Source organism: Embiotoca jacksoni, unplaced genomic scaffold (genome assembly GCF_022577435.1).
Source record: "Embiotoca jacksoni isolate LCO1_2020_lvr unplaced genomic scaffold, fEmbJac1.0.p SCAF_24, whole genome shotgun sequence".
Taxonomy (NCBI): Eukaryota; Metazoa; Chordata; class Actinopteri; family Embiotocidae; genus Embiotoca; species Embiotoca jacksoni.
In genome coordinates, this window is record NW_027185375.1 from 7,269,089 (window position 1) to 7,282,932 (window position 13,844).

Here is a 13,844-nt window from a genome sequence, read left to right on the forward strand (position 1 = left end):
TTAGAAGATGATTCGCTTTCTTGTTTCCTAAAATACTGTTTCACGTCCGGGTTAACGTGGATAAAGGCGATATTTATTTCGGGAAGATTTAGAGAAGGATTAGATGGACCATTCCCTCTGATAGCAGTATGACAGATATTTGACTGAAAGTAACATTAACATGACCTGATAATGCTGCTTTCCTTTTTACAAACGTTGGGCTGACGCCTGAATATTTGTGGTTTGTTCCAAATGTTTCGTTGCCACATGTTGTTTAATTCTCTTTGTAGTTTGTAGATGATTGTTGTTCATGTATCCGTTTCTTTCAAGACCCCCCGTAGTGGAAGATGTTACTGAGAAACACAATGTTAGTGAATGACAGGTGCTTCTTATTCATGGTTGTATGACCGGTAAAGCAGCTCTGAACAAGAGATATTATGGACAGAGGAAACTGTTTCTGTGTTGGTTAGCTCACAAATTAATAATCAGTTGTTATCCATGATTGAAATAGGATCTGTTTAGATTTACTGAGAGATAATCTAGAAGTAAATGTTGCTTCACCGTTGTAAATGAGTGAAGTTAATGTTGCAGAGTTAATAAACTTACCAGAATAGCCCAAAGTCATCATCTGTGGGAATAGTTTCATTTCAATGAAGGAAAAGTCTGGAGTGAAACTTTGCTTAGTGAACAAAAAGTAAAACTGTTTTTACAATAATCACACATTTTTCTCCTCTTGTTTGCGCTCTTGAGTCTCGAACTGATAGAAAGCCTTTAATGTGATATGGCAGGAGAAACGCTTCACCTTGACAGTTCGCCACATCTGCAGTGTGGGAGTGTGACTGATAATGAGGAAAATATCTAAAAGAGTTTGTTACAGCTTGTGAGAATTACTCTAATTCTATATTTAAAGGCACTTATAAGATACGACTCATGTTTGTGTATGATTGACAACAGCAATAAACATTATTTCTAAGTTGAAAGGCTTCATAAATCTTTGATAAAAAGAGAGTTGTGCTTTTTGCTCTGCCTCGCAGCTAAAGGTAGCAGCAGTCTAAAAGCAGACTCATATCTTGGACAAATGGCTCTCTTCAACTGACACCCCATCAGCGATTGCAGCATCCATCTCTCAATAGAAAAGGATTACAGCCCATTATATCTCCTTAATCCCTCTCTTTCCTCTCCACGTCTCACTCGCTTCCTTTTCTTCTCAAACCGCAGCGCTCGCTCGCTGTTTTCCCCTCCAGATTTTTTGTTTTCTTCTGCTGTCTGTCTGTCCAGTTTGTACAAGAGATAAGTAGCTTTTACAAGGGACACATGGCAGTTGTCGTGGTTAGAACTGAAATAACAGAGTGTGATTGTGTAATTCTGTGTGTGTCTCTGTTTTTGCAGGTTACGCTCTTGCTTTTATTTTTGTTTACTTATGAACCATCGTGCACTTTTGCAATGTGTCCTATCTGCCTGAGTACATTTATGTCAACAGATGAGTGACTCATGACTATCTCTCTTGGCACCTTCTCTCCACTTAACGTGTGTGTGTGTGTGTGTGTGTGTGTGTGTGTGTGTGTGTGTGTGTGTGTGTGTGTGTGTGTGTGTGTGTGTGTGTGTGTGTGTGTGTGTGTGCGTGCGTGTGTGTGTGTGTGTGTGTGGTCCTTCCGTATGTAATTTTCCTTTTTAATTTTCACTTTTCTTTTAATCATACCCCCGCGCCGCCGGATCTGCCTTGCTCCATCAAAGCATAACAGCGAGATGACAGGACTTTTTCCTCTTTCCTTCTCTTCTCTCTCCAGCTACCTAATTACTCTCTCCTCCTCCGCTGCCTCCCCTTTTCCTCTTTTCCGATGTATCTTTTTAGGGGGAGAAAGAAAAAGAAAATCTCTGCCATGTTTTTTCTCTCTCTCTCTCTCCTTCCTCAGACTGTCTGTGAAGTATCCCATCTCCTCCATCCTTTTATCTTCTTCTCGCGTTATCCCTCTTGTATTACCATAGATTTATGATGTATTAACTGAGATTTATTGTTCCCCTCTGCCTAAACCAAGTGTGATTTTTTTTTTTTTTTTTTTTTTTTTTTTTTTTTTTTTTCAAAAAGTGCGTCCGCTTAGATTAAGACTAAACTCCATTCAGCAGACTGCAACTTTTATAGCAGCATATCCCTGTGAGAGTTGGGCTGCAAGAGAATTTGGATCAGTTTGCCTTTAAAAATCGTTTAAATTTGCACTTTATGTATGAAATGAAGTTAAGGCGCCCAAGTCGGTCTTTTTAGCACATTAATACTACAAAATTTAATTCAGTAATTATGACTTAACAATACGCATACAGGTCGCAACTGAATATATACACGTTGCCAAAATTGTGGGTGTTCTGTATTGTGTAATCATATTAACTGTTGCACTGCCTGGAGTATGTGCTGTTTGCCTTGTTATCTGTGTCACTGCCACCTTGAATCAGTAATGCTCTTTTTGTGTAGAAGTGTTCTCCTTCTCCTTATTTGCCTCCTCCAGAACACTTAAGCCATTTCCACACCCCACACAGTTGCACTTGGATCAGCACACATCCCGCAAATCCAGTTTGAGTCGCAAGAATAATGACTGTGAACATTTTTGTCCCTTGAGAGGAGGATTCTAATCCACTGGCCCACAGCCAAGAATTATACCAAAAAAAAAAGGGCTAAACCAAGTCTTCATCCTGAGGCCTCACAGCGAGTCATATTTATTGTACTACATTACAATAATAATGTGAAACTTCATCTATCCCCTGAGGCTCCTCGCAGTCGGCCCTCCTCTCCAGAAGTAGTGTGGACGTACAGAGCAGAAAGCATTGAGCGTTTTATTTTAACAATGCCTTGGCAGAATGAATGCGTGGAAATGTGGCTGTATTAACTGCTGTCATCTGGACAAGTGCAGGGTAGTGTCCCTGCACCCTGACCTCATTTAAGAGCTAGGAGTCAGTCTTAAAGCTGCGAGTAGCCGGATTTTGTTGCCTTCACACAGAGCCAGGATATCTGTTTCCTCCTGTCTGCTGTCTTCATGCTGATAAGCTGGTATTTCTGGACAGATATTAAACCGGTCTCATTCTTCTCATCTACAGCCACTTAAGGAACGACGAAAAAAAGACTTTCTGATCCCTTTCGACAAAAACTGAACTGTTTGAGCAGAATCCAAAGCTCTGTCTCTGGATAACAACAAGCACGGTTCTTCATCTGGCCAATATCGTCCCTATGATGCAGCACAGTCAGGGCGACACGATCGGACCTCCCCTTTCAACTGGGAGGTCCAAATTTCTAGTCGGAAATTTCAACTGGAACATGTCTGAAGTTACACTCACTCCTTGTGAGTGTAGTCAAGTTAGACACCCACAACACGACTAAACTAGTTTACAACCCCTTGTTAATAAAGTAAGGCATATTTCACTTGCTGTTATTAGCGAGTGTATTTCAAACCAAATGCAATATACAGTGGGTACGGAAAGTATTCAGACCCCTTTAAATTTTTCACTCTTTGTTTCATTGCAGCCATTTGCTAAAATCCAAAAAGTTCATTTTATTTCTCATTAATGTACACTCAGCACCCCATCTTGACAGAAAAAAACAGAAATGTAGAAATTTGTGCAAATTTATTAAAAAAGAAAAACTGAAATATCACATGGTCATAAGTATTCAGACCCTTTGCTCAGTATTGAGTAGAAGCACCCTTTTGAGCTCGTACAGCCGTGAGTCTTCTTGGGAATGATGCAACAAGCTTTTCACACCTGGATTTGGGGATCTTCTGCCATTCTTCCTTGCAGATCCTCTCCAGTTCCGTCAGGTTGGATGGTGAACGTTGGTGGACAGCCATTTTCAGGTCTCTCCAGAGATGCTCAATTGGGTTTAGGTCAGGGCTCTGGCTGGGCCAGTCAAGAATGGTCACAGAGTTGTTCCGAAGCCACTCCTTTGTTATTTTAGCTGTGTGCTTAGGGTCATTGTCTTGTTGGAAGGTGAACCTTCGGCCCAGTCTGAGGTCCAGAGCACTCTGGAAGAGGTTTTCTTCCAGGATATCTCTGTACTTAGCCGCATTCATCTTTCCTTCAATTGCAACCAGTCGTCCTGTCCCTGCAGCTGAAAAAAAAAAAACATAGCATGATGCTGCCACCACCATGTTTCACTGTTGGGATTGTATTGGGCAGGTGATGAGCAGTGCCTGGTTTTCGCCACACATACCGCTTAGAATTAACGCCAAAAAGTTCAATCTTGGTCTCATCAGACCAGAGAATCTTATTTCTCATAGTCTGGGAGTCCTTCATGTGTTTTTTTGGCAAACTCTATGCGGGCTTTCATATGTCTTGCACTGAGGAGAGGCTTCCGTCGGGCCACTCTGCCATAAAGCCCCGACTGGTGGAGGGCTGCAGTGATAGTTGACTTTGTGGAACTTTCTCCCATCTCCCTACTGCATCTCTGGAGCTCAGCCACAGTGATCTTTGGGTTCTTCTTTACCTCTCTCACCAAGGCTCTTCTCCCACGATTGCTCAGTTTGGCTGGACGGCCAGGTCTAGGAAGAGTTCTGGTCGTCCCAAACTTCTTCCATTTAAGGATTATGGAGGCCACTGTGCTCTTAGGAACCTTGAGTGCTGCAGAAATTATTTTGTAACCTTGGCCAGATCTGTGCCTTGCCACAATTCTGTCTCTGAGCTCCTTGGACAGTTCCTTCGACCTCATGATTCTCATTTGCTCTGACATGTACTGTGAGCTGTAAGGTCTTATATAGACAGGTGTGTGCCTTTCCTAATCAAGTCCAATCAGTTTAATTAAACACAGCTGGACTCCAATGAAGGAGTAGAACCATCTCAAGGAGGATCAGAAGAAATGGACAGCATGTGAGTTAAATATGAGTGTCACAGCAAAGGGTCAGAATACTTATGACCATGTGATATTTCAGTTTTTCTTTTTTAATAAATTTGCACAAATTTCTACATTTCTGTTTTTTTCTGTCAAGATGGGGTGCTGAGTGTACATTAATGAGAAATAAAATGAACTTTTTGGATTTTAGCAAATGGCTGCAATGAAACAAAGAGTGAAAAATTTAAAGGGGTCTGAATACTTTCCGTACCCACTGTAAACTTTTCTCTGTCTGTACACACTTCGAGCTGAGTTCTAATCAGCAGCCAGCTCCTAAAAACCTGTCCATCGAGCCGACCGAAGGCTGTCTGGTGTCAAACACTACAGTCCTCCGCTCTACCGCTTAGCTATTGAAGGTTGTGTAGCTGCAACCTACTGTGACATCACCGATTGGTTTGTGAGCTGCCGTTTTGAAGCCTCAAGTTTAGCATTTCAGCCTTCGCCATCTTGTTTTTTTGGAGCCAGAAGTGACCATATATGGACGAGTCCTCAGCTGCCCTCCTCGGTAAAGCACTTTATGTCATTTCCGTGTAGGCTTTGCTGTTCAGACCCGCTGCTTTTAATTGAGCTACAGAATGCTTAGTTTAGTATAAAATTCTCTCTTTTGTTACCATCCTGCTCGAGCACCTCAGCAAGGAAACCCTGTCTGGTTTTATTTTCCTTACGGTGATTTCGAAATTCTTGAAAATCCAGTGATAAGTGAACTCCTGCTGGATGTTAATAAACACCATTCCTGCAGTACATTTTTGTGTAATTGGTTCTGTGTAAAAACAACTTTTCACCAGACTTTTCCTTCTCAGCTACTATTACAATCGCACACCTGCAGTCATTCAACCCTTTTTCTCTCTCCGTCTATCTCGTACACTTCATTTTCCATCGCAGTCAGCGAGTTCAGTTTAGTGTGTGGTGGCTGAACGTGCACCGAGGTGCTCAGAGGGAAACCCCACCCAGACCTCCTGATATACGCACACCCAACTGTAGCTACCGCAAAAACGGCCACACAGATAGAAAGCACACATTTAGATCGTTTTAGCTACAAATGAGTATTGAAGATGACAGACTGAGAGGAACAATAATCCATTGTTGGAATTATTTTATGCGTGTAAATCAGAATGCATGTTTTTTTTCAGTTTGCCACACACACAGTGCCAAGGTCAGGCTGTTCACACCTCTGAATTAGCAGAGCAGCAGGTGGTCATACAGATGGAGACGGATATCACTGTTCACACCAGGATATGGAACCTATTAGTCGCACACTGAGACTGGCTGGTTGCTGGGAATCATACTAACACTAAAAAAAAAAAAAAAAAAAAAAAAAAAAAAACCTTTTTTCAATCCAATTTTTGTCTTTGTCTGTCACTTTTTCTCAATATAAGTACTTTGATATTTTGTACACTTCGTTTTGGCTTAATTTGTCAAAAGACCATGAAAAAAAACTCAGTACAAAATCAGCAGTATTGCCAGAGAGACATATTCATAACAGAAAACGTAGAGCAAAGGGCGGGGTGTCAGATGTGTTTCCTGCAGTTGCGGTTTGCAGATACCTGTTTTGGCAGCCAAAAGAAGCAGTTTCAGTTATTCTTCTCTTTCTCTCTTTCTTTCTCTCTTTCCTTCTTTCTTTGTACGGTGCACAGAACAATAGATGGTCGGTAAAGGGAATGGCAGAAGAGTGAGCAGAGATAAAAGTGTGAGGGACACAAAGGTCACTGTGTAAGGATATGCAGCAGTGATAGAGGGAAAGTAATGTATTTGTGAGGTCTCGTGGTCGCTCCTCACGATGTCTGCTTCATGAAACCCTTTGGTTAAGAACAGGCTACAATCAGCAGCAGGATGTGGGCCCATGCTCAACCAAAACACTTAAAATCAAAATTCCTGAACTATATATATTTTTTATAACAATTATATCAAATTTATTTTGAGAAAAAGAAAATGACATCACGTACAAATCTGTGGTTTTCATGCAGATTAGAGAGGGATAGTGTAACCCAGGTTATTTGTTGTAGCTACAATTTACCGACGTTCCCTAAACACCTCACATGCTATTGATAGATACTAGCCAGTTGACTACGCTCAGAGGAGCCTCCAGTTACTGCACCGCACATGTACTCTGTAAAATTACTACAACCTACTACAATTTGTACTTAGAGTACCGTTTCAGAGCGTCTATTTTTTAAGGTGAGAAGCTAGTTTTTATAGTTGGGGGGGGAAACAGGTGGAGGTTTTTGCTGCAACACTACAGGTAACAGACAGCAACATCCCCTGGTGTGTAATACTTTACAACTGTGGGGGTCCAATTAAACCACTGATGGTGCAATTCAAAGATGTGGAGGTGAAATTCTGAGCACATGTTCTATATGTTAATTGTCAATGGGCATTCAAGATGGCAGCAATTTATCACTCCTGCTGGGTCTCATTCAATACGTTTTGATACTGGTACCTTGACTTTGATGACAATTACTGAATCACAATTTTTTTTTTTTGGACAGCAATTTTATTAAATCAATATTAAGAAAAAGAAAATTACATCAAATCTTTAGTTTCCATGTGGTTTAGAGGGGTGAGTGTAACCCAGGTTGTAACATAACTTCCTAAAACTTTTATTTCAGTTTTACTGCAAACAGCAACCTGCAAGGATTTTCTTATCTCCACAACACAGTAATTAAACTTATCGTCTCAATTTCTACATTTGCCTAAGGTTAGTTTCTGTCTGAATTGTGTCTAAAAAAAACCCAGTTAATCTTCCAGCAGTGTGTGCCTCCCCAATATCCCTCTTTTTTCCTCTTATCACTCTCTTACTTCCTCACGTTTTATCTCATTTTCTGTCTTTCACATTCTCTCTGCCGTACTTCTCTAACCACCTGTTGGCAAGAGGAAAATGTGACGTCTCCTTCTGCCACTTCCTGGTCCTGCTTATTTAAAAGGTTTGTTATTTCCTTATCACCTCTGCAATCTCTTGTCTGCTCTCATCGTTCCTCCCCATCCGCTTTCACATGAAGTCCCGCATAGTCATGGTCCTTTCAGGGTTGAGGACAGAAGTGTGTGGGAGTCACTGTGAGAGTGATCTTTTGTTAATTCCTGAATCTTTTTGGAGCTATAATTGTTTTGGATGAAAGGCTAAATCCTAAAACGTATACTTCCAAGGAAAACAGATCCATCCATTATGTTTTTTGGATGGTGGGAGGAAGCCGGAGTATCCGGAGAAAACCCACGCAGGCACAGGGAGAACATAAAAACTCCACACAGAAAGGCCCAGAATCAAATCCAGAACCTTTGTGAGGCGACAGTGAAAACCACTGCAACACTGTGTCGCCCAGGAAAAAAAGATGACTGCTATTTTTCATCATCTCATGGTTTCCTTTACCTCGCTCTAACCCTCTCCTCTTTTATCAGCCTCCGTGATACAGTGTGCAGAGCGCTTCTTATCCCCTGTCCTCTTGTCTTTTTCAAGTTTTTCAAAGAAGTCATGCAGCTGCCATCCTCTCAGAGTCTCTGCGTCCTTCTCTTCCATCTAAGCGTCTTGTATTTCCAGATTCTGCTTGAAACCGGGCGGTTGATCTTTTGCCATCACTTTACCTCTTTCCATCTGTTGGCCATAGCTCACTGGAGAATGATTGGTGAGAAAAACAGGACCAAAGTAATAGTTCCTTCATGAATCATACTGAATTAACTCATATTCTCAGGTTTATATAGCTTATTGGGTATTTGAAGAGTGTTGTGAAAATAACAGGTAATGCCTGCAGGCTTCTCTTTAAAGCAGTGTTGACCCTGCGATTTGCTGAAAACCTTTCCAAATATTTCCCCCATGTTAATATATGTTGCAACATATGGTAAACATGTATCATACATGTGATCACATGTGTGGTATGTGGAAAACATGGGAAACTCATGTGTGTTTCCTGTAAGGAATGACTCTTCTCTGAAGAAATGATCAGCTGATCGTGGTACGTTGAATACAGGGTACTCTCCCAGTTAACATTTATACGCATAATTATTCAATATTTTGTGCATCATCACATCATCATCAGGATGTCTGTCATTTGGACAAAGTAATTTGTGATTTAAATGTCAGTATGTTACAGCTGTTATTTCAGTGTCACTATCAATCAATTTTCAGGTTGTAGCAGGTTGTTGATTGGGCGAGCTTGATTAAATTATTATTTATTCATTTATTATGATTATTATTAGGGTTGTTTCATTTAGTAGCTAGAATTTATAAACTGCAGTATTCCTGGCTTGTCACTTAAAAGGCAATGAAAAATCTAAACTGAATCTGTGGAGTTGTGGTTATTTATAATAAATGTACACTATGGGATTTGGCCAGGGATTTGAAAGGATTCAGATTTTATGAGTAGATTTGAAAATATATTTGAATTTGATGAACTGCTTACAAACCCAATCCCTCCTGTCCGGAGAGATTTGTGGTGAAACACAATAAATTCTTGCACCACTGATTGTAAAAATATATATACAAAGTCGTAATTGCTGAGGTATTTATTATCCACACGTTTTTTTCATGCTGCGTTCACTTACACTTCACGCTTGTACAGAACGCTGTAACATACCTAATGAGGCATCAAATATGAATAGTCTCATGATTCAACCTTCCCTGAAGTATTTCTTGCTCTATCACTCGCTTTTTTTTTCTCTCTCTCTTCTTTTGTTCTTCCTCGTCCAACATGACAGGCAGATAACAGGGCTGTTCTTTCACCCTCGTCCCCTTGTCCTTTTCAAGTGTCTGTCTGCTTTAATTGTCCCTATGACCGCATGGCTTTAACAGAAGTGACTGCGAGGCAATTAGGTCACACAGCCGCTGGTTTGTCGAGCGCTCGTGTTTCAGACCAGATGATCAATGTCCTATTTGTCACAGTCTCAAACTACATCAATGAGCTATTCATCATTAAAGCTCGCACAGACACGCTGACAGGCGAGGACACAGTGTGTGCCGTCAGTGTCGCTCTGCAAGGGAAATATGGATGTCAGAGGGAAATTCCACAGACAGACATTCATCAACACTTCCTTCATGTTTATGTACACTTTTGTGTGAAGTTGGTGTCAGGGGGAGGCATCAGGCTGAGAGAATCCCCCTGACACAGCAGTGCTTCATCTCCAAATGAATTTGACGCATGGGTGCAAAGAAGAAATATTTTTACTTACATAAGGAGTTACCTGGTGAATTAAGAGCAACTTCTTAATATGATAATACTTTTGAAAGATAAGTAAGAAAGGCATTTTCTTATTATTCACCTGAAAACGTTGGTTTATTTTAACTGCGGTCTTATTTTTATGGCAACACATTTTTTCATATTTGGGAAAAGGCCTCAACAATAAGTCCAATGTTTTTTTTTGGTAATATATCAAACTAAAATCAATACCGTTGTGAGCAAAGTGCTATCATAATGAAGGAAACTGATGACCACACCAAAAAAAAGTTACAGTAAAAGTAATACAAATGGACGTTGACTTAAGTTTTGAAAAGTTAAGGCAATGCGGAAGGGCTTTTACATGCAATACCACTGAGGGCCAGTAGGGGCGGGAGAAAAAAATCTCTACAATGAAGTCCAATTCAAAAAGCGCCTTCTGATCAGTGTTCTGGGGGTCCTTCTGAAAATAATACCATCATTAATTAGATATCAGGCCACAAAGAGAGGTGTGTTTAGGGCCGTGTCTGTTTTATTGACAGGCCTGCGGTGCAGTCAGGTTTCCAGTGAAGGCGTGAGGGGCGTAGTGTCCTTGGGTTCTTAGTCAGATCGAGTCAGATTGATCCCTCACTCCTCCCCTGTTTGTCCAAATATGGTCACTTCTGGCTAAAAAAATAACCAAGATGCCAGTCTATAGGCATCAAAGCAGCAGATCACAAACCAATGGGTGACGTCACTGTGGGTTGCCACTTAAATAAACCTGAAAAGTATTCAGAAAAGTGCTTAAAAAGTAAGTTATTTGTTTTATACCTGACTCCTGACCTCAGTGGGGGAGAAACCTGTAAAATACCATTATTTACATGAAACCATAATGTTCGTGCAAATAGATAGAAAAGGCCTTTAAAAGACCTAAATTGGATCAAGTTAATCATTGTAAACAACTTCAAATGGAGCAAACAAGTCCAAACTATTGATGTCATAAAGTTGTGGACTTCAAAGTAGTTCTCCATTTCCCTGACCTTTCTGGAAAGAGAAAAATGATCATCAGAAACTTTCCAAAGTATTGCCACCATTACAGAGCACAGTGTCCATTATCAGGATCTGAAGAAGCTGATCCGTATGACAGAGTGAAAACAGGGTTGTAGTGAAGAGCTCAGCTTCCTCCTCTCGTAGAGCATTAGTGTCATTACTTTCTACACACAAGCTAATGTTTCATTGGTCGATGGTCATGGAGACGAGGCTCTCTTCCTAATGCACAGAATAAAAGGAGGCATTACTGGGCGTGGAGGCTTCGATGAAGAGCAGCAGGCTGGGAGAGAGGACAACATCACATTACAGAAGAAAGGGAATGTCGTAAACTCCCCACTCACCAACTTGTAAATCAAAGATATAAGCCTTTTTGGTCAGAGACAAACAAAGATTCAACAATGTCAGTGTGTTTTTAAAAGCTGTAGGTGGCCGGAGACAGTTAGGCAGATTTGTCCTTGTCGGGCTGTCACTTCTTCTGAAAATCTAATTTGAATAAATTCCTTTCTCTCCCCCGTAGTTGCGAAAAAAGCGAAAAGTGACAGGCCTCCCTTTGGCAGAGCTGTGAAAAATACCCCAGCCTTCTCCGGAAATACTCATCACTCAGTCATTCAACAAAAACAAACTGACTCCAGGGAAATTACAGCAAAGCTCAAGTCATTACTTTTTCATCTGATCAAATTCAGTTTTTACAGTTGTGTGGGTTTGCCTGTGTGTAATTTTAAATTTGTTTGCCCTTATCAAATCTTTTTTTCCAACAGCAAACTTTGTCAAGGATTTAGCTGCATCCCTGCGCCAGTAAGGTGTCATCTAAAGCTAAATATTGAAATTCTGTTGCACATTTTAATATCTAGAATCCACTATAAGTCATTTGAATTGAGAAAAGGTCTCAGATGATTGGACAAGTGGAAACAGAAGAGAGTTGATAATGTGAAAGTAGGCCAGCAAGGCATCCGAGGCCTTGGAGCTGTGGTGTTTCCCCATAAAGCCGAGGACTGTTTCAGAGTCCTTCACATTGTATTATGTCAGTTAATCCTTTGTTATTATAAAATATCTTTAAATGCCACAATTTCAAAAATAACAGTCAGACATGTTTAGTTTTCGAGTCCTACAGCACTCAAATCTTTGGTATTTTTTACACAACATGGAGCCTCTTACATTAAAATAAGTCACATCTTCAAATCTAAAGAGGAACATTACACTGTAGAGTTTTATTCTGAAAAGTAAAACTATTAAAGAATCTATTTACAGCACTAATTGGTGGGTTTATTCTGACATCTTCACATCACTGAGTTCTCACTCTTTAAAAATGTATTTTGTATATTTTTACAATGTTTTAATGCATGTTTTTTGTTTTACATTTTTGTTTGTCGCATTTTTAACAGACATTCACCGAATATAGTTGTAGTGTAGCACTTAACGTGAGAGGAGGGAAATCAGAATTGTTTTTAGTGAACACCCTGTGTTTTTATGATGTCTGATAGGAATTGTGACCTGACGCCACACACACACACACACACACACACACACACACACACACACACACACTTAATGACATTCAACTCCCACCCTGCATGCTTACCTAAGCATGCATGTCACGGTTATCTTCCCAGGTATCCACCCACCCACACACACGCACGCACGCACGCACGTACGCACACACACACACACACACACACACACACACACACACACACACACACACACACACACACACACACACACACACACACACAGAGGACATGCTAATGAGCTCCAGGAGCACCATTAGACTTGTAGATAACCGGGACGGGTCACTTGCTCTGGCTCATAATTTAATAGTTTCTTAATCGCTCAGAACTTTGGTGCAGAGAGAGGCAGTGGTGGGAGGACTGAAAGATAACACATAGTTATGTTGGATGTTGCATACCTGCAGTAAAACACACTCTAAATGGACCCAACAGAGATTGACAAGACGACACATCTGTAGGAGTCAAGTAAACACATTCTTCATGAACGCAGATAAGGCTGCCGGAGAGAAACCGACATCATCATTACTTCAGCTTCTTGCCGTATCACTGAACACACACACATCAGGGTTAACTACTCTCACCTATTCTCTTCAGTCTGTAATGTATTTCTCTCAAAACACACACGATGGACTGTCTTCAGTTATTTATGCGGTTATGAGAAGCATCACACCTCATTTTGTCTCTGCCCCTCTTTCTGCCTGCCTTCATTCCCCCCCCCCCCCCCCCCCCCCCCCCCCCCCCCACACACACACACACACACACAAACACAGCTGCACTCTGTGGTCTAATTACCGGCATTTCTGTCGGTGTGGTCCGTCATCCATCACCCACCACACACATCCATCTCTGCTCTGTCTTTTCTTATCTTCTGCTGTCTCTTCTCCTTCCTCCTTCCTGGTTTTGCTCTTTCTGTAATTTAAACCTTCTCCCCCTTCTCTTCTGCACACACCAACTTCCATCAGTCTGCCTCCTCCTCTCAGCGTTCCTGCTCCCCAGACAGACATTATCACAGGGAATGGCGATCGATTCGCTTCCCTCCATCTGTGTCCGTTCCTCAAGGATTTTTCTCTTATCTCACCATTAACATTTCCATAAAGGCAAGACCACATCTTGTCTTCGTCTTCTTTTCCTCCTCCTTTGACCGTACATGTCTTTGAAATGTCCCTTCCTTCTACTTTCACTTTTCTGGCCCTCTCTTTCTAATTATGTAGGAGTTATTGGGAATTGATTCTAGCTCCCCCCCCCCCCCCCCCCCACACACACACACACACATTTCTTCTTCTTTGTTCCTTTCCTCCTTTACAATCCTTCTCTGCAGTCACT

General features: G+C 41.1%; 1 protein-coding gene across 1 annotated transcript in view; it reads left to right on the forward strand.

Annotated features, from left to right (window-relative positions):
* Nucleotides 1-13,844, forward strand: part of m1ap (meiosis 1 associated protein) — a 37,429-nt gene that overhangs the window by 16,806 nt on the left and 6,779 nt on the right. The gene's annotated exons all lie outside the window — the stretch shown is intronic.